The sequence below is a fragment of the Bos javanicus genome, chromosome X, assembly GCF_032452875.1.
Source record: "Bos javanicus breed banteng chromosome X, ARS-OSU_banteng_1.0, whole genome shotgun sequence".
Classification (NCBI taxonomy): Eukaryota; Metazoa; Chordata; class Mammalia; order Artiodactyla; family Bovidae; genus Bos; species Bos javanicus.
In genome coordinates, this window is record NC_083897.1 from 121,614,201 (window position 1) to 121,633,305 (window position 19,105).

General features: G+C 37.8%; 1 long non-coding RNA gene across 2 annotated transcripts in view; it reads right to left on the reverse strand.

The window, feature by feature from the left end:
* Positions 1-3,870: 3,870 nt before the first annotated feature.
* LOC133241968 (uncharacterized) overlaps positions 3,871-19,105 on the reverse strand; it is a 170,634-nt gene continuing 155,399 nt past the window's right edge. For both annotated transcript variants that reach the window (XR_009734729.1, XR_009734730.1), the window contains one exon: positions 3,871-7,236. This is a non-coding gene — a long non-coding RNA (uncharacterized LOC133241968). The remainder of the gene's footprint in view (positions 7,237-19,105) is intronic.

A 19,105-nucleotide genomic window follows, 5' to 3' on the forward strand; every position in this document is an offset into this window, starting at 1 on the left:
TTCTTGAATTGATCCTTTGATCATTATGTATTGTCCTTCTTTGTCTCTTTTCACAACCTTTGTTTTAAAGTCTATTTTATCTGATATGAGTATTGTGCTATTTGTGTTTTGGGAGTCCAGGTCTTTGCCTCATTAAGTAGGTTTATTTCTAGGTAGTTTATTCTTTTTGATGCAGTGGTAAATGGGATTGTTTCTTTAATTTCTCTTTCTCATGTTTCATTGTTAGTGTATGGAAATGCAACAGATTTCTTTGTATTAATTTTGTATCCTGCAGCTTTACTGAATTCATTGATGAACTATAGTAGTTCTCTTTTTTCCCAGTTGGTTGGCAATTTATTAAAGCAGTAAGTCTCAGGAGATTAGCACAGGAGATTAGCACACATAATATTATAAGACAAAATGTCAGTGTCACAAAACAAAGAAGTTAGTATGAATCAGAATGCATTTGAGCTTTTCAAGACATATATTTTATTATTGGAATATACTTACAGCATTAGTTTCTGTTGTACAACAAAGTGAATCAGCTATATGTATACCTAAATCCCCTCTCTTGAGCCTCCCTCCCACACCTCCCCCCACATCCCATTCCTCTAGGTCATCACAGGACCAAGTTGAGCTCCCTGTGCTTTATTGCAACTATACAGCACAGAACTCCCTGTGCTATACACTAGTGATCTGTTTTATATACAGTAGTGTATATATGTTAATGCTAATCTCCCAGTTTGTCCCACCCTCCCTTCCCCTTGTGTGCCCATATGTAAACTCTGTATGTCTACATTTATTCCTCCTTACATAGGTTCATCTGCACTATTTTTTTAGATTTCATATATATGCATTAATATATGATATTTTTCTCTTTCTGACTTCACTCTATATGACAGATGCTAGGTCCATCCACATCATTATTTACCTTCCTTGTTATGGGTGAGTAATATTCCCTTGTGCATGTGTATGTATATGTGTGTGTGTGTGTCCACATCTTCTTTATCCACTCATCTGTTGATGGACATTGAGGTTGCTTCCATGTCCTTGCTATTGTAAATAGTGCTTCAATGAACATTGGAGTACATGTGTCTTTTTGAATTCTGGTTTTCTCAGGGTATATGCCCCTGGTGGTATTTCTAGATCATATGGTAGTTCTATTTTTATTTTTTATATTTTTATTTTTTATTTCCATAGTGGCTGCACCCGGAGAAGGCAATGGCACCCCACTCCAGTACTTTTGCCTGGAAAATCCTATGGATGGAGAAGCCTGGTGGGCTGCAGTCCATGGGGTCGCTAAGAGTCGGATACGACTGAGCGACTTGACTTTCACTTTTCACTTTCATGCATTGGAGAAGGAAATGGCAACTCACTCCAGTGTTCTTGCCTGGAGAATCCCAGGGACGGGGGAGCCTTGTGGGCTGCCATCTATGGGGTCGCACAGAGTCGGACACGACTGAAGCGACTTAGCAGCAGCAGTGGCTGCACCAAGTTACATTCCCACCAACAGTGCAAGATGGTTCCCTTTTATCCACACACTCTCTGGTATTTATTGTTTATAGATTTTTTGATGATGGCCATTCTGACTGGTGTGAGGTGATACCTTATTGTAGTTTTGATTTGCATTTCTTTATTAGTGATGTTGAGCATCTTTTCATGTGTTTGGCCATCTGTACATCTTCTTTGGAGAAATGTCTATTTAAAAGGTCTTCTGCCCAGTTTTTGATTGGGTCATTTGGTATGAGCTGCATGAGCTGCTTGTATATTTTGGAGATTAATCCTTTGTCAGTTGCTTAATTTGCAAATATTTTCTCCCATTCTGAGGGTTGTCTTTTTGTCTTTTTTAGGTTTTCTTTGCTGTGCAAAAGCTTTTCAGTTTAACTAGGTCCCGTTTGTTGCCCTAGTGGTTTTCTGGTAACATCTTTAGGATCTTCTATGTATAGTATCACATCATCTGCAAACAGTGACAGTTTTACTTGCTTTCCAATTTAGAGTCCCTTTAGTTCTTTCTTTGCTGATTGCTGTAGTTGGGACTTCCAAAACTATGTTGAATAAGAGTGGTGAGAGTGGACATCCTTGTCTTGTTCCTGATCTTAGAGCAAATACTTTCAACTTTTCACCATTGTGGATGATGCTAGCTGTAAGTTTGTCATATGTGGCCTTTATTATGTTGAGGTATGTTCCCTCTAAGCTCACTTTCTGGAGAGTTTTTATTGTAAATGGGTGTTGAATTTTGTTGAAAGCTTTTTCTGCATCTATTGACATAATCATAAGGTTTTCTTCAATTTGTTGATGTTATATATCACACTGATTGATTTGCAGATATTGAAAAATCCTTGCATCTCTGGAATAAATCCCACTTGATTATGGTGTATGATCCTTTTAATGTAATATTGTTGGATTCAGTTTGCTAGTATTTTGAGGATTTTTGCATCTTTGTTCATCAGTGATATTGGCCTGTAATTTTGTTTTTTCGTAGTATCTTTTTCTGGTTTGGGTATCAGGGCTATGGTAGCCTTGTAGAATGAGTTTGGGAATATTCCTTCCTCTGCAATTTTTTGAAACAGTTTCAGGTGTTAATTCTTCTGTAAATGTTTGATATAATAATAATTCATCTATGAAGCCATCTCTTCCTGAAATTTTGTTTGTTGGGAGGTTTTAAGTCACAGTTTCAATGTCAGTACTTGGTCTGTTCCTATTTTCTATTTCTTCTGGTTCATTCTTGGGAGATTGTGCTTTTCTAAGAATTTGTCCATTTCTTCTAAATTGTCCATTTTATTGGCATATAGTTGCTTGTAGTAGTCTCTTATGATCCTTTGTATTTCTCTGGTGTCTGTTGTAACTTCTCCTTTTCCATTTCCGATTTTATTGATTTGAGCTCTCTCCCTCTTTTTCTTGATGAGTCTGGCTAAAGGCTTATCAATTTTGGTTATATTTTCAAAGAATTAAATTTTAGTTTCATTGATCTTTTTTCTATTCTGTTCTTCATCTCTATTTCATTTATTTTTGCCAGTGAGTACTCCCCAGAGCTGCTTCTGCCAGTGTCCTAGTCCACATAATGAGCCACACCCATCCCCTCCCTCCACAGGAGACCTTCTGATACCTGCAGATAAGTTTGGCCAGTCTCTTATGAGGTTATTGCTTTCACCTCTGGGTCCCAGTGCACACCAGACCCTGTGTGCTCCCTTCAAGAGTGGAATTCCTGTAGTGAAACTCCATTGGCCTTCAGAGCCATATTCTCCGGGTATTCCTCCTCCCATTGCCAGACCCCCCCAGGCTGGGGAGCCTGACGTGGGGTTCAGAACTTTCACTGCTGTGGGGGAACCTCTGTGGCATAATCATTTTCTAGTTTGTGGGTTGCCTACCAGGCACGTGGGCTCCCTAGGTGGCTCAGTGGTTAAAAAAAAAAAAAAAAAAATCTGCCTGCAGTGCAGGAGACCTGGGTTTGATCCCTAGATCATGAGGATCCCCTGAGAAGGGAGAAGGAAATGGCAGCCCACTCCAATATTCTTGCCTGGAGAGCTCTATGGACAGAGGAGCCTAGTGGGCTACAGTCCATGGAGTCACAAAGGGTTGGGCATAACTGAGCAACTAACAGTTTTACTTTTTACCTCGCCTATATGGGACTTAAGTTTATCACGATTGCATCCCTCCTTCCATCTCATTGTGACTTCTTTGTCTTTGGATGTAGGCTATGATTTTTGGTAGGTTCTAGCATTTTGTTTTATTTTTGTCACTGGTTATTTAGAAGGTAGTTGTTATTTTGGTGTTTGCATAAGAAGAGGTGAGCTCATGTCCTTCTACTCTGTCATCTTACCTCTGGACTGGAACTACTGGAACTTGAATTGACTGCTGATAGGAGCATAAAACAGTACAACCACGTAGGAAAACTGTTTGGAAGGTTTATAGAAAGTTACAAATACACATACCATATGATCCAACCATTCCACTTCTAGAAGAGAAATTAAATATACATATAAAGACTTAAACATTAATGTTCATAACAGCTTTTAACTGTATCACCCTCAGACTGGAAATAATCCAAATCTCCTTTACTAGGTGAGTGAATAAACAAATTGGGACGTATCACCCAATAGAATACTACTCAACAATAAAAAGCAGTAAACATTCAGATATGTTGATGATTTTCAAAATATTTATGATGAGTTAGAAGAAGTAGACCAAAAATAGTACTCTGATTCCATTTATAGAAAAATTCTGGAAAAGGCAAACTTATCTACAATGACAGAAAGCAGATCAGTACTTGCCTGGCAATGAGGGCATAGGAAGTGAGGGGCAGAAGGGAGGAAGTACAAAGAAACATTAAGTAACTTTTAGAGGTGATGTTCATTATCTTATTTATGGTGATGGTTTTATAGGCATATACTTATATCAAAACTCATTCAAATTTTATAATTTAAATATGTCGTGTTTGTTGTATGCTAAGTTATACCACAGCAAAGGTATTGAAACTGCAGATTTAGTCATCAAAGGTACTGGAAAGATAGGTGATTTCTGAGGCCAAAATAACAAATGAATTTACTTCATACATTTGGTTACAGAAACATAAGAATGTGTAACATCTGAAAATACACTTGCAAAAGAGTTGAAGGTTATTAGCAGTGTGATCAGAAGTATTTGAGATATTTATTTCACACAGTGTGTTAAGGTCTATAACATAAGAAAAGTGTTTAAAGTATGTAAATCTGATAAAAATGTATAAGTGGGCAAATCAGTAGAAATAAAGCAGAAATCATCAATAAGCATATTTTAAAACTGTACATTAATAGTTATAAAAATCCATACATAAAAAATAAATCATTTCTCAAAACTGTCAAACATATAGAAAACAATGTTAATACCAAATCTTGTCTCCACAAAGAATACTTGGTTGTTCCCACATATTGTGAGGAAATTAGGGCAAACTCCTAAGCTCCAATTGTCAATATATTCAAAATCCTTAAAACAGGTCCTGATCAGCAACTCTAGTTCTATAAAATTACTAAAATAAAGTCATATGAATATGTCAAGGTACAAAGATTTAATAACAAATACATGCTGTTAATATTAGGAAACAAGTTATATATCCAAAAGTAAAAGATTGATTGGGACATCTGTGGTGCTTCTCTGATCTCGTTGTGACCCATAAGATGGAATACATTGCTGCCTTGTGTTTCTTGATCCTCAAATAATAGCAAAATGTTTGGAGTGCAAGTTTTGAATACAGACAATCTGTGACATCACTTACTACTTTCAATCTTCATTATGAGGCATCAGTTGGTTAGCATACCCAAGTCTCAGTTGCTCATTATGTAAAGATAGTGATAATTATAGCACTTATCTACAGGCTTCTACTGAATATTATATTTAAGATAATTGGTAGAATATTTGTAGTCTACTGCCTGGCCCTAGTAGGGATCATGAATGTCACCTATTATCATCAAGTGAAAATGCTTAAAACAATATTGTTTATTTTCATTAAAAAAGTATACACATATATTAACAGTAGTTAACTCTGAGTCTTGGACTTACACATAATTGTCATATTCTTCTTTCCTCTGTTACTCAATTTTACTATAAACAAAGTAATTTTTAACATCTATGTATTTTCAAATTTGCTACATTTATAAATAGAATTCAGTAGTAAATATAAAATTTCTTGATATTTCAAACATTTAACTTGAAAATGCATTTAATTGAAAAATTATCTTCTTATTTCATTAAAGAGATAAATTAGTGGTTAATGAATGCAGTAAAAAAAAAAAGAAGCCATATTTATTAAATTCTCCAAAAGACTAAGTCACCTTCTTAAAGTTGTGAATTTTCATTCAATATGGTATTGTGAGTTGACTTTAATATATAGTAAGCAAACCATATTTCCTCTGAAGTTGTATAGTTTCCTGAGATAATTTGGAAAGATCAAGATCCAGTTGCCAATGTTGTTGTTTCCTTTTTAGTGAAATAGGCATAATGAATCATCTTAACTGCCACCACAGGATTCTTTTGACTCTCATATAATAAAATATGGAGAAAGGTCCTGATAAAAGAAATATCCTATGGAAATATAAAATATTTTTTTTTAGAAATCATCAAATATTTGTTTCACATTCTTTTAATAAGTTGAAAGCATACTAAAAATTATTAATCAATAACCCTATCTGGTAAATAGTAGCTTCAATAACAAAGATAAAAGCATACAATGAGTAAAAGTGAATGGAAGTATATTTCCTTCGCATGCAAGTTCGACATCCAGACTGGAGGTGTGGCTTAATGCCAACAAGATATTCAGTGGTGAAGGTGCTGTCAACATTGGTGCTTTGCCATCCCCTAGTATACAGCCCTCCTCTGCATGCTCATAGCTGTCCCCTGCCTCGATTGGCTTCTAGCTTATGTGAAGAGGAAATAGAGGAATCCAGATGAAGCAAAAATTGCTTGTGCTCATATTTTATTAGCAAGAATTTAGTTGAGCGACCACATGTAACTACAAAGGAGACTGGGTACTGTGGTCCCCAGTTGGGTTGCCCTGAGTAACCAGGGAGAAAAGTACAATAGATTTAGAAGGCACAAGTAACAGTCAAATGTACACCCTACACAAGACATCTGGTCACTTGGAACCACTTGATGTAGCAATAATACTTGAAGTAATTTCCTAGAATTCATGATTAAATTTGCTTTGTATCAAAGTCATGTTGTTTATCTCTTTCTATGTGTTCACTTCAGTTCAGTTCAGTCGCTCAGTCGTGTCCAACTCTTTGCAACCCCATGAATCGCAGCACACCAGGCCTCCCTGTCCATCACCAACTCCCGGAGTTCACTCAGACTCACGTCCATCAAGTTGGTCATGCCATCCAGCCATCTCATCGTCTGTCGTCCCCTTCTCCTCCTGCCTCCAATCCCTCCCAGCATCAGAGTCTTTTTCAATGAGTCAACTCTTCACATGAGGTGGCCAAAGTACTGGAGTTTCAGCTTTAGCATCATTCCTTCCAAAGAAATCCCAGGGCTGATCTCCTTCAGAATGGACTAGTTGGATCTCTTTGCAGTAGGTGTTCTTTATTCTAAAAACTATACTTTAGTATAAGACAAAAAGAACAGTTGTGGCCAGTTTTCTGCATTGTACAGGGATTTCATCTCTTCTAGTCACAAAAGAACTCTGCTTCATCATCAGATGTCTTGCTTGTCAATAGCTCCCTGTGTGAAACTTCACAAGAGCTATAGAAGTAGTTAATGTTTGAAGTTAGGTAACTTTGATGGTGTCTGTAAGGAATAGTGGGGAAAAAAAGAGAGAGGAGAGTGTTTGAACTGTTTCAGAGAAAAACATATTTTGTACAGAAAGCCTGTAATACAACTTAAAGATTTGGCAAAATGCCCACAAGGTAGCTTAATATGCTTTAGTAATGGGAGGTTGCTTTAATACTGCTCATGAGGAAGCAATTCCTTTGTTAAAGGGCTTTCCAAGTGAATGAGTATGCCCTGTGCTTACCTTCAGAGGCCTTCCATTCCTCTAGAACTCATGTTAATTGCTTAATGCATGCCTGGAGACAGACATAACCTTGATTTCCCAAAAAAAACAACTTTACCTTTGATTTGAAAAATGGACTTAATAGGTCAACCCATTAAGCCTTTCCTTGTTGTTTGGTAATATTTCCAGGATTAGGAATAACCTCACACTACTGAAAATTCCATCTGTTTCAAGAAGCATGTGGTTTGCAACAGAAGGTCTTCAATCTAATTTCAAAATGTCCATGGCTGCTATAAATTACTTTGGGCAGAAAGGTGGTAGCAGACAAAGTTCCTGTGAAATACATAATTTTAAATGTCATGGAGGGAATCAATAATCAAGGTTTGTGACATAAAGTTTTTTTTAGCAGATACAAGAATGAGAAAAGGCTCTATAAATTCCCTAAGGTCTTCTCTCTGAGCCCCAAAAAGGAATTAATAGTAAGTGAACTGGATGACAGACCCGAAAAGATTACAATAATTCCTTCATGATTTGAAGTATGAAAAATAATGGGAAGTTGTAAGACTGTGTCAGAGTCATTAAGCAACTCTTTCAGAAATTGTGAAAAAGAAGGATGGCAGGAAGTCATCATATTGAGAAAGCAGATGTACTTTTCTGAAAGTAAGTCTTTTACAAAAATATAACATTCAAAAAACAGACACAAGAAAACATTGGGAGGTGTTACATAGGTCTATTACCTTGACTGGTGATGGTATCACAAGTGTTTCAGTTCAGTTCAGTTCTGTCACTCAGTTGTGTCTGACTCTTTGCAGCCCCATGGACTGCAGCACACCAGCCTTCCCTGTCCATCACCAACTCCTGGAGTTTGCTCAAACTCATGTCCATCTAGTCAGTGATGCCATCCAACCATCTCATCCTCTGTCTTCCCCTTATCCTCCTGCCTTCAGTCTTTCCCAGCATCAGGGTCTTTTCCAAGGAGTCAGTTCTTTGCATCAGGTGGCCAAAATATTGGAGTTTCAGCTTCATATCAGTCCTTCCAATGAATATTCAGGACTGATTTCCTTTAGGATGGACTGGTTTGATTTCTTTGCAGTTCAAGGGACTCTCAAGAGTTTTCTCCAACCCCACAGTTCAAAAGCATCAATTCTTCTGCACTCAGTTTTCTTTATAGTCCAACTGTGACATCCATACACAACTACTGGAAAAACAGTAGTTTTGACTAGACGGACCTTTGTTGGCAAAGTAACGTCTCTGCTTTTTAATATGCTGTCTAGGTTGGTCATGGCTTTTCTTCCAAACAAGTATTTCCCTATGTCCAGACTTGTGTGTATTGAATTATACACATGAAGTATGTGTAGTTTGTACATCAATTATACTTCAGTATGCTATTGAAAATATAAGATGTGCAGAAAAGTGCCCCAAACTTAATGGAACAGCATGGTACATTTTCAGAGAGTAAATACCTACATATACCCACCAATCTGATAAAAAAATATAGCATTACCAATACCTTTGAGGCCCCACTCATGCTCACTTCCACTAAGTACCATCATGAAGTAACCATCCTGATTTCTAACACTTATATTAGTGTCGCCTTGTCTTGGACTTTATATAAATGTAATTATATGCTGTATACTCTGCCCAGTTATTTTTAAAAACTTTTTTTTTATATTGGAGTATAGTAAGTTAACAATGTTGTGATATTTTCAGGTGGACAGCAAAGGGACTCAGCTATACATATACCTGTATCCATTCTCCCCCAGATTTCCCCCCCATCTTGTCACATAACATTGACCAGGGTTCTATGTGCTATACAGTAGGACCTTGTTGGTTATCCATTGTAAATATAGTGGTGTGTACATGTCCATCCCAAACTCCCTATCCCTTCCGCCTATCCTTCCCACCATCCTTCCCCCCAGCAACCATAAGTTTGTTCTCTAAGTCTATTTTGTAAATAAGTTCATTTGTACCGTTTCTTTTTAGATTCCACATATAAGGGATGTAATACAATATTTTTCCTTTTCTAACTTCACTCAGCATTACTATCTCTAGGTCCATCCATGTTGCCACAGATGGCATTATTTCATTCTTTTTAATGGCTAGTAATATTTTTTGTATATATGTACCGCATCTTCTTTATCCATTCCTCTGTCAATCAACACATAGGTTGCTTCCATGTCTTTTGCTTGGCTTCTTTTGTTGAATATTATGTTGATGCTCATCTATGTTATGGAACATGGCAGTAATTTAATCCTTCTCATTGCCATATAGAGTTCAGTTGTGAATATTCCTCATTTTGTTTATTCTCTAGAGTTGATATGCATTTAGATTGCTTCCAATTTGGAGATCATATGAATAATACTTCTCTGAATGCCTTTGTATACATCTTTTGATGGATGTACCTACAAACATTAGAGTTATATACTTAGTAGTTGAGTTCCTGTGTCACAGAGTGTACCTGTGTTCAGATTTAGAAGCTACTGCCAAGGAGATTTGCAAAGCAGTTATGCCAAAGTAAACTCCCACTGGCAGGATACGAAGGTTCCAGTTACTCTACAGCCTCAACAATCCTTTAAATTGTCAGGCATTTTAGTTTTCTGCATTCTGATTTCCATAGGCTTATAACTCCTGTTATAAGCCTGTTAAAAAGCCTGTTTACAGGCTTTTTCCTGTAAACTTGCATTTAAAGATATAATAATAGATATTATTTATTTATAAATGTATATTTAAATATGATTTAAACATAAGGACATAAGAATAGGTTAATCTGTATATGATTTAGGGGCAGTAAATTAATTGTATAAATATCAATCATTGCAAATTTCACACGGTTCATGTGTATATAGAGAGAGTGCAAAAGTGAGAGAGAGAAATCTATATATACACATATTTTCCTCTCTCTCTTTTGATATATAGGAATAAAGATTGATTTTGGTTGGTGACTTATTTATATACTTTATCTTAATAGCAATTTGTTTTAGTAAACATTTAATGACTTTCATTATCCTTTATTTAGGAGCCAAATGAAACATTTTCTACATTTACAATCCAATGATTGGTTATATCATAAAATAAAATCATTGAGAAAAACAGTTTAAATTACTAACACATGCTGGGTCTCTATCACAAAGTTTGATTCAAGAAGTTTATTTTCTTTTTCATTTAAGGAGTTGGATCATTATGCTGCAACTAATGGGAAATAAATACATTTTTAAAGTTTTGCAATAATGATCTCACACTGCTGCATTATTCTTAATTATAAAATGTTACAGTTGATTTCATTCAGTGTTTATCTATACAACAAGGGTTTAATTTTAAATAGATGTAAACCCTTCATTAAAGCTCAAAAAATTCAGCTTATTCCCATTGTTCAGCAATTATATAAAGTCTGTCATTTAAGACCCACAGGTATACTGCTAAAGAAGTAATTGATATAAAAATAAAAATGTCCTTTATTTTACTATAGGGCTTCCCAGGTGGTGCTAGTGGTAAAGAATCCACCTGCCAATGCAGGAGACATAAGAGACACTTGTTCGATCCCTGGATTGGGAAGATCCCCTGGAGGAAGGCATGGCAACCCACTCAAGTATTCTTCCTGGAGAATTCCATGGACAGAGGAGCCTGGCAGGCTATAGTCCATAGGGTCACACAGAGTCGGACATGATTAAAGTGACTTAGCATGCATATTTCACTATATCGAGCCTTCCTAGAGGGAAGGGAAAGTGTTAGTGTTAGTTGCTCAGTCGTGTCTGACTCTTTGCAACCCCATGGACTGGGGTCTGCCAGGCTCCTTTGTCCATGGAATTGTTCAGGCAAGAATAGTGGAGTGGGTTGCCATTCTCTTCTCCAGGGGATCTTCCCAACCCAGGGATTGAACCCAGTTCTCCTGCATGCAGATGGATTCTTTATCATCTGAGCCACGAGGGAAGCCCCTGAGGGAAGAGCGATAGACATTAATTATCACTGTTTGCATATATCTAGAAAAGGATCTTAGAAATAATAACAAGGGCTTCTTGTGTTGTTTTTATTCTTTGTTATGATGTAGTCTGATAATAAGGTAGGCTAATCTATGCAGCCCTGAAAGGATCTAAGGTTAGAACCACTGAGTATGGAAAATGGACCCACAGATTAGTACCCAGTCATATTCATTTATCCTTTGAACAAATGGAGCAATTTGGCCAGAAGTGCAATATTTTGTCTGCTTTGTCCAGATCTAAGCTCCAAAGTTCTTGGTGTAGACTTAGGTTTGGTCACCACTTTTCTCCTTGTATCATGTCTTTTTCCCTGTTGACATTGTAATTTCTTCCACTAAAGACAGAGTTTACTTTCTCTTTGACTTTGGGCTCAACCATGTGACTCGTTTTGGTCAGTATGTTTTAGTAGAGGTGATATAAACAGGCATGTAATCTACATCTTTGATAGGGCTTACACTCTTGCAGTTCTGCCATAATAATGAGAAGAGAATGGGTCTCAGAATGAACACATGTTAAGTAAAATGGGGCAAGGAACAATATCTAGCAGAACTTGCAATTTGAAACAGTGAAGAGAGATTACCCACTTAGCAATCAACCTGTATACCCATGAATGTGAAAATAAATGCCTGTGGTTGCATGACACCAAGTTGTCTAGGAAGCATTGTTGTAGCAGTAAATAAGTGATACAATTCTTAAAGGCAGGTACCATGTTGAATTCAAGTTTGTCCATAGTACCTATCCAAGTACATGTAGTAAGTGGTCTACAAAAGATTATGGAATGAATATATGAAAAGACCTATTTTCAAAAGCCCAATCTTTGAGTACTTTTCTTCTCAGTATTTTATTATGAAAAGTGAAAGATAAGTTGAAAGAATTGCTTGGGGAACATCCATATACCCATCATCTGAATTTGCAAACTTAACATGAACTTTCAGATGGCATTTATAGTAATTAACTAAAACTAGTTACACTAAAGAATCAAGTATCATCATTTGTTTGTTATATCAATATTTCAGAAAGGAAATAGATCAAGGCTAGTGTGCTGAAGGATCGCTGCTCCATATATCTCTATCAAGATTTTAGGGAGATTAATTGCAATGCCTAAGACAAACTCCATACCTGTTTCTCATATACATGATTTAGTTAAGTGTACAGATTGGTAAGGATAGTTTCTATCATTCACTATCTGTCCCTGGCATAGTTTAAGAAATGCCCAAATTAATCATTTTAATGCAAGGAGGAGGGGATTCTCTTCAATGGAGTGGAACTGGGCTAGTCCAGCCTTTTCTGGGCTTCCCAGAAAGAGATTTAGGTTCTCTTTCTGGCCTGCACTAGAACTTAGCTGGGCTGTGATGAAGGGGAAAATGCTATTTACATTTCAGAGCTTACCACTTCACCCAATAGACAGATTTAGTAGTAAATACAGACCTTCACGTGTAGAAAGCAAATTAAATGACTATTAAGCTGGGGTTGGAGAAGGAAATGGCAATCCACTCCAGTACTCTTGCCTAGAAAATCCCATGGATGCAGGAGCCTGGTGGTCTGCAGTCCATGGGGTCACAAAGAGTTGGACATGACTGAACGACTTCACTTTCGCTTTTGCTTTCACTTTCACTTATGAAGCTGGGGCAGTACAATCCCTCAGCACTGTGTACATCTCTTCCATGCTATGTGTATTTGTCCTTATACTGTTGGAGCATAAAAAAACATGCATTTAACTCATACTAATTCAAATATGTACATTCAGGACAATTGAGGGATGAGAGAGAGAGAAAAAATATTGCCAGTGCTTCTGCTAGTAATTCTGTTCATCAGATGTTCCCCAGGTAAAAGGCACAGTGGGAGTTATAAAAATCACTGCAGTGGTGACTGCGGCCATGAAATTAAAAGACGCTTACTCCTTGGAAGGAAAGTTATGTCCAACCTAGATAGCATATTCAAAAGCAGAGACATTACTTTGCCAACAAAGGTCCGGCTAGTCAAGGCTATGGTTTTTCCTGTGGTCACGTATGGATGTGAGAGTTGGACTGTGAAGAAGGCTGAGTATCGAAGAATTGATGCTTTTGAACTGTGGTGTTGGAGAAGACTCTTGAGAGTCCCTTGGACTGCAAGGAGATCCAACCAGTCCATTCTGAAGGAGATCAGCCCTGGGATTTCTTTGGAAGGAATGATGCTAAAGCTGAAACTCCAGTATTTTGGCCACCTCATGCGAAGAGTTGACTCATTGGAAAAGACTCTGATGCTGGGAGGGATTGGGGGCAGGAGGAGAAGGGGACGACAGAGGATGAGATGGCTGGATGGCATCACTGACTCGATGGACGTGAGTCTAAGTGAACTCCGGGAGTTGGTGATGGACAGGGAGGCCTGGCGTGCTGGGATTCATGGGGTCACAAAGAGTCAGACATGACTGAGCGACTGAACTGAACTGACTTTTTGAATCCACCCACCCCACCTCTGATTTCTTTTACTTATGTAAGCTTCTTTTTGTTATGGGAGTGATTTCCAGTGTTTAAAAACACATATTATTCATACAATATGACTTTTAAATATAAGCCAACTGCTTAATCTGTTGTCAAACTGAGGAAAGAGAGAGCTCTTCTGAAACTGGATGAGGAACTGTCACTGAGATGGGGTGTTTAGAGAAAACCAACCCTTACAATCTGAAGCTTGATCAAAGGTAATTTTCACTTCAAATGATATCATATGCACACTTTAAAAATCTAACCCTCATGTTAAATTGATTTCAGCCCCCTGAGATGAGAATAAAACCTCTGTCTCCCAAACTGAATCATGGAATCTCCAGTCTGTCATGGAAATAAGACTTAGGTCCGTCTAGTCAAAGCTATGGTTTTTCCAGTAGTCATGTATGGATGCGAGAGTTGGACTATAAAGAAAGCTGAGCACCGAAGAACTGACGCTTTTGAACTGTGGTGTTAGAGAAGACTCTTGAGAGTCCCTTGGACTGCAAGGAGATCCAACCAGTCCATCCTAAAGGAGATCAGTCCTGAATATTCATTGGAATGACTGATGCTGAACTGAAACTCCAATACTTTGGCCACCTGATGTGAAGAGCTGACTCACTGGAAAAGACCCTGATGTTGGGAAAGATTGAAGGCAGGAGGAGAAGGGGATGACAGAGGATGAGATGGTTGGGTGGCATCACTGACTCGATGGACATGAGTTTGAGTAAACTCTGGGAGTTGGTGATGGACAGGGAGGCCTGGCATGCTGCAGTCCATGGGGTCACAGTCAGACATGACTGAGTGACTGAACTCAAACTGAAATATTTATCAAGTGTCGCTACTAATATACACAAATCATAGCTTTACTATTTATCATCTGTAAAATAATTTAAGTAGTTATTTGCCTAATGTTATCTCTTTTTAGCTAGTAGGATTCTGGACATTTTTCTCTCTTTGCATCACTCTGAGTGTTAGCACATTTCACTGCACAGTCTTATAGATGAATGAATATCTTAATTCAGACACCATCCATGACTGCTTTCCTACTGGATCACATTGACATCCAAAAGGACACTACATGCAAACAGATATGTGACATTTGTCAATATGAATACTTTTTTTTTAATGGAGTATAATTGCTTTACAATGTTGCGTTGGTTTCTGCTGTACAACAATGTGAATCAGCTATAAGTATACGTATATTCCCTCCTTCTTAAGCCTCCTTCCCACCCCGCCATCCCACCCCCTCTAGGTCATCACAGAGCATCAAGCTGAGCTCCCTGTGCTATACAGCAGCTTCCCACCAGCTAACTATTTTATACAGAGTAGTGTATATATGTCAGCGCTACTCTCTCAATTTGTACCACCCTCTCCTTCCCTCCCTGTGTCCACAAGTCTGTTCTCTGCATCTGTGCTTCTATTCTTGCCTTGCAAATAGGTTCATCAGTACCATTTTTGCCAGATTCCATTTGTATGTGTTAATATATGATATTTGTTTTTCTCTTTCTGACTTACTTCACACTGTATTACTGACTCTAGGTTCATCCACATCACTAAGATGACTCAATTTCATTCCTTTTTGTGGTTAATATTCCATTGCATATGTGTGCCACAACTTCTTTATTCATTCATCTGTCAATGCACATCAAATTGCTACCATGTCCTGGCTATTGTAAGTAGTTTTGCCATTAACATTGGGATGCACGTGTCTTTTTGAATTACAGTTTTCTCAGGGTATATGACCAGTAGTGAGATTTCTGGGTCATATGGTAGTTTTATTCCACATTTTTTAAGGAATCTCCGTACTGTTCTCCATAGTGGCTGTATCAATTTACATTCCCACTAACAGTGCAAGAGGGTTCCCTTTTCTCCACATTCGCTCCAGCATTTATTGTTTGTAGATTTTTTGATGATGACCAGTCTGACCAGTGTGGGGTGATATCTCATTGTAGTTTTGATTTGCATTTCTCTAATAATGAGTGATGTTGACCATCTTTTCATGTGTTTGTTGGCCATCTGTATGTATGCCTTCTTTGGAGAAATGTCTGTTTGGGTTATCTGGGGTATTTTTTGATATTTATTGAGCTGCTTAACGGAGAAGGCGATGGCACCCCACTCCAGTACTTTTGCCTGGAAAATCCCATGGACAAGGAGCCTGGTAGGCTGCAGTCCATGGGGTCGCTAAGAATCGGACATGAGTGAGCAACTTCCCTTTCACTTTTCACTTTCACACATTGGAGAAGGAAATGGCAACCCACTCCAGTGTTCTTGCCTGGAGAATCCCAGGGACGGGGAGCCTGGTGGGCTTCCGTCTATGGGGTCACACAGAGTCGGACACGACTGAAGTGACTTAGCAGCAGAGCTGCATAAGCCGCTTGCATATTTTAGAGATCAATTAGCTTTGTTTGCAATAAGAATACTTTTATATTATTCCAAATAAATGTAAAGTCAGAGTATCCTACCTGAAAAACAAAACAGGGAAAGTAGTATGATACAACAGCCATAACACAGAGGTGATCTAATCTGATGAGAAATAAATCTTTTCTTATTTAATCTATTGAATTTTAAGGATTGACTTAGAAAATGCCATAGTACTATATAATGCTAACATGTATTGACTGCTTAAAACAAGCCTATGAGGCAGGTACTATTCTTATCCTGATTGTATAGATGAGAAAAATGTCATGAGAAGATAAGTAACTTTTCTAATGTCATATAGCTAGTCAGTGCTAGAATTTGAATCCAAGAAGAGACTGTATATATAACCTCTCTGTCATAGAACCTAGTGCCAGGTATATGACACTAATAAGCGAAATCTATACAAATGATTTTCCTTTTTGCCCAGCTAGGAATAAGAATTCTTATATGCATGAATGAGATTCTGAATATCAACTACCCTTTTGTGAAATATATTCCCAAAGCAATATGATTGAACATGAAATAATAATGGAAAAAAAGAAAAACCTTTAAAAGCATTTTTTCATCTAACACTACCTGAGGAAATAATGCACCAATCAGCAAAATAATGTTCCTTAGATCGATTATCGGCTACAGAAGTAGCTTCCAAGGCAAGGCATAATTCCTTATCACTAACAATTCATCAGTAAAGGTTTTATGAGTAAAAAACAAAAGCACCCTTTATAGTATCATAACTGTTTTATTAAAGTCCAGATAAAAATATGAAAATACTGATAATCATTCTAATCATGAATATCTCAAGCATACAATTGCTTCCTGAACCCACATTCTAACTACAGTTTATTGGAGGCATCATTGTCTATTATGGTTTAGCATCCTTAGGACCGGCATTTCTGGAACCCCTGAAAAGAATGAATACAGGGGTTATCTTGCCAATTACTTAGGAAAGACTGAATCTTTGTGTTTTCCTTACACCTGGAGATAGATGTGGTTCTACATTTTTCTGTGTTTTTTATTAAATTCTTAGTACTCAGGGCTCATTCTGATGCAAAGATGGGGCTGGCTATTCTCCGTTTTCTCCCTTTCTCAGGTCTGTTTTTGAACTTTGCTCTGATGTTACCCCCCTACTATTTGAGTACCTATAACTACTCAATAAATATTTGTTGAATAATGAATAGCATCACACACACAAAAACAAAACCAAATTAGTTTTTGCACACCGTCCATGACCACTTTCCTGATGGGTCAAATTGACATCCAGAAGGAAAATTTCAATCCAGCTTAAGCTCTGATTTTATTTGAGCCAATTTTGATGCAACCCAGAACTTTCAGTGGATTACACAGGTCCTGCAATAGCTTTAAGGCTATCACATGTAGCTGGAGTCTGATTCAGATTAACATAGGTGATAAAGTTCTGAGGTAAACAAACAGGGTGTTGGTTATATCTCCATAAATGTAGGTTGAATAATGTATTTTTTATTTTACTCTTCAGTTCAGTTCAGTTCAGTCGCTGAGTCGTGTCCGACTCTGTGACCCCATGAATTGCAGCATGCCAGGCCTCCCTGTCCATCACCAACTCCTGGAGTCCACTCAAACTCAGGTCCTTCGAGTCACTGATGCCATCCAGCCATCTCATCCTCTGTCGTCCCCTTCTCCTCCTGCCTCCAATCCTTCCCAGCATCAGAGTCTTTTCCAGTGAGTCAACTCTTCGCATGAGGTGGCCAAAGTATTGGAGCTTCAGCTTCAGCATCAGTCCTTCCGAAGAACACCCAGGACTGATCTCCTTTAGGATGGACTGGTTGGATCTCCTTGCAGTCCAAGGGACTCTCAAGAGTCTTCTCCAACACCACAGTTCAAAAGCATCAATTCTGTGGCGCTCAGCTTTCTTCACAGTCCAACTCTCACATCCCTACATGACTACTGGAAAAACCATAGCCTTGACTAGATGGACCTTTGTTGGCAAAGTAATGTCTCTGCTTTTGAATATGCTATCTAGGTTGGTTATAACTTTCCTTCCAAGGAGTAAGTGTCTTTTACTCTTAGACCTTCTATTTAGACCCCTAATATTTGGATCTTCATGTTTATAAACATTACTTTTTTTTAACTTAAAAATCACAAAATGTTTGTTTCACCTTAATTACAATATACCGTTAGAACTCCTAAGTACAATTTGAATGTTAGGTAAAGGTACTATTTTAAAAGTTTGAATGTTATGTCCACCTCTTGCTTTTTGAATCATCAGTGCCTGAAATAGGCACCATCTATATCAGCAAAGACACACTTGACACACTTACATTGTAAAAAAAAGAGCTTTCACCATGAAAATACTCAGCTTTCAAACTTCCAAGTGGATGGTTTCCAATTGGGGAGCACACAGTACTTTCGTAGGTAGTAAGAATAGGGCCTGACAAAGGATTCTAGCTAAGTCTATGTGGGTAGAAATTTCAGTCAAGAGGGAAAAAATATCTCATGAGAAAGATATTATAGAGAGGAACACATTTTAAGTAATGCTGTAGGAAGTAGAGATAGAGCACCTTCCCAAAATTTGGCATAAACAAATGCATGTCACCAGATTATAGGGTGAACAGGCCTCCTAGCAAAGAGTCAGTAAGGAAACACCTTTTTACTAACAGCTCCCATTGATGTGACCTGTTAGTAAAATTCAAACCTCAGGATGACGTGATACTCTTTTCTCATACATAAGTGAGAAAAACTTGGTAACAACATGAGATCATCCCATAAAAGAGATTAAAGGGGATCTGGGGCAACTAAGCCAGCAAAGCATATTGGCTGAGGGTATAGAATCTTGG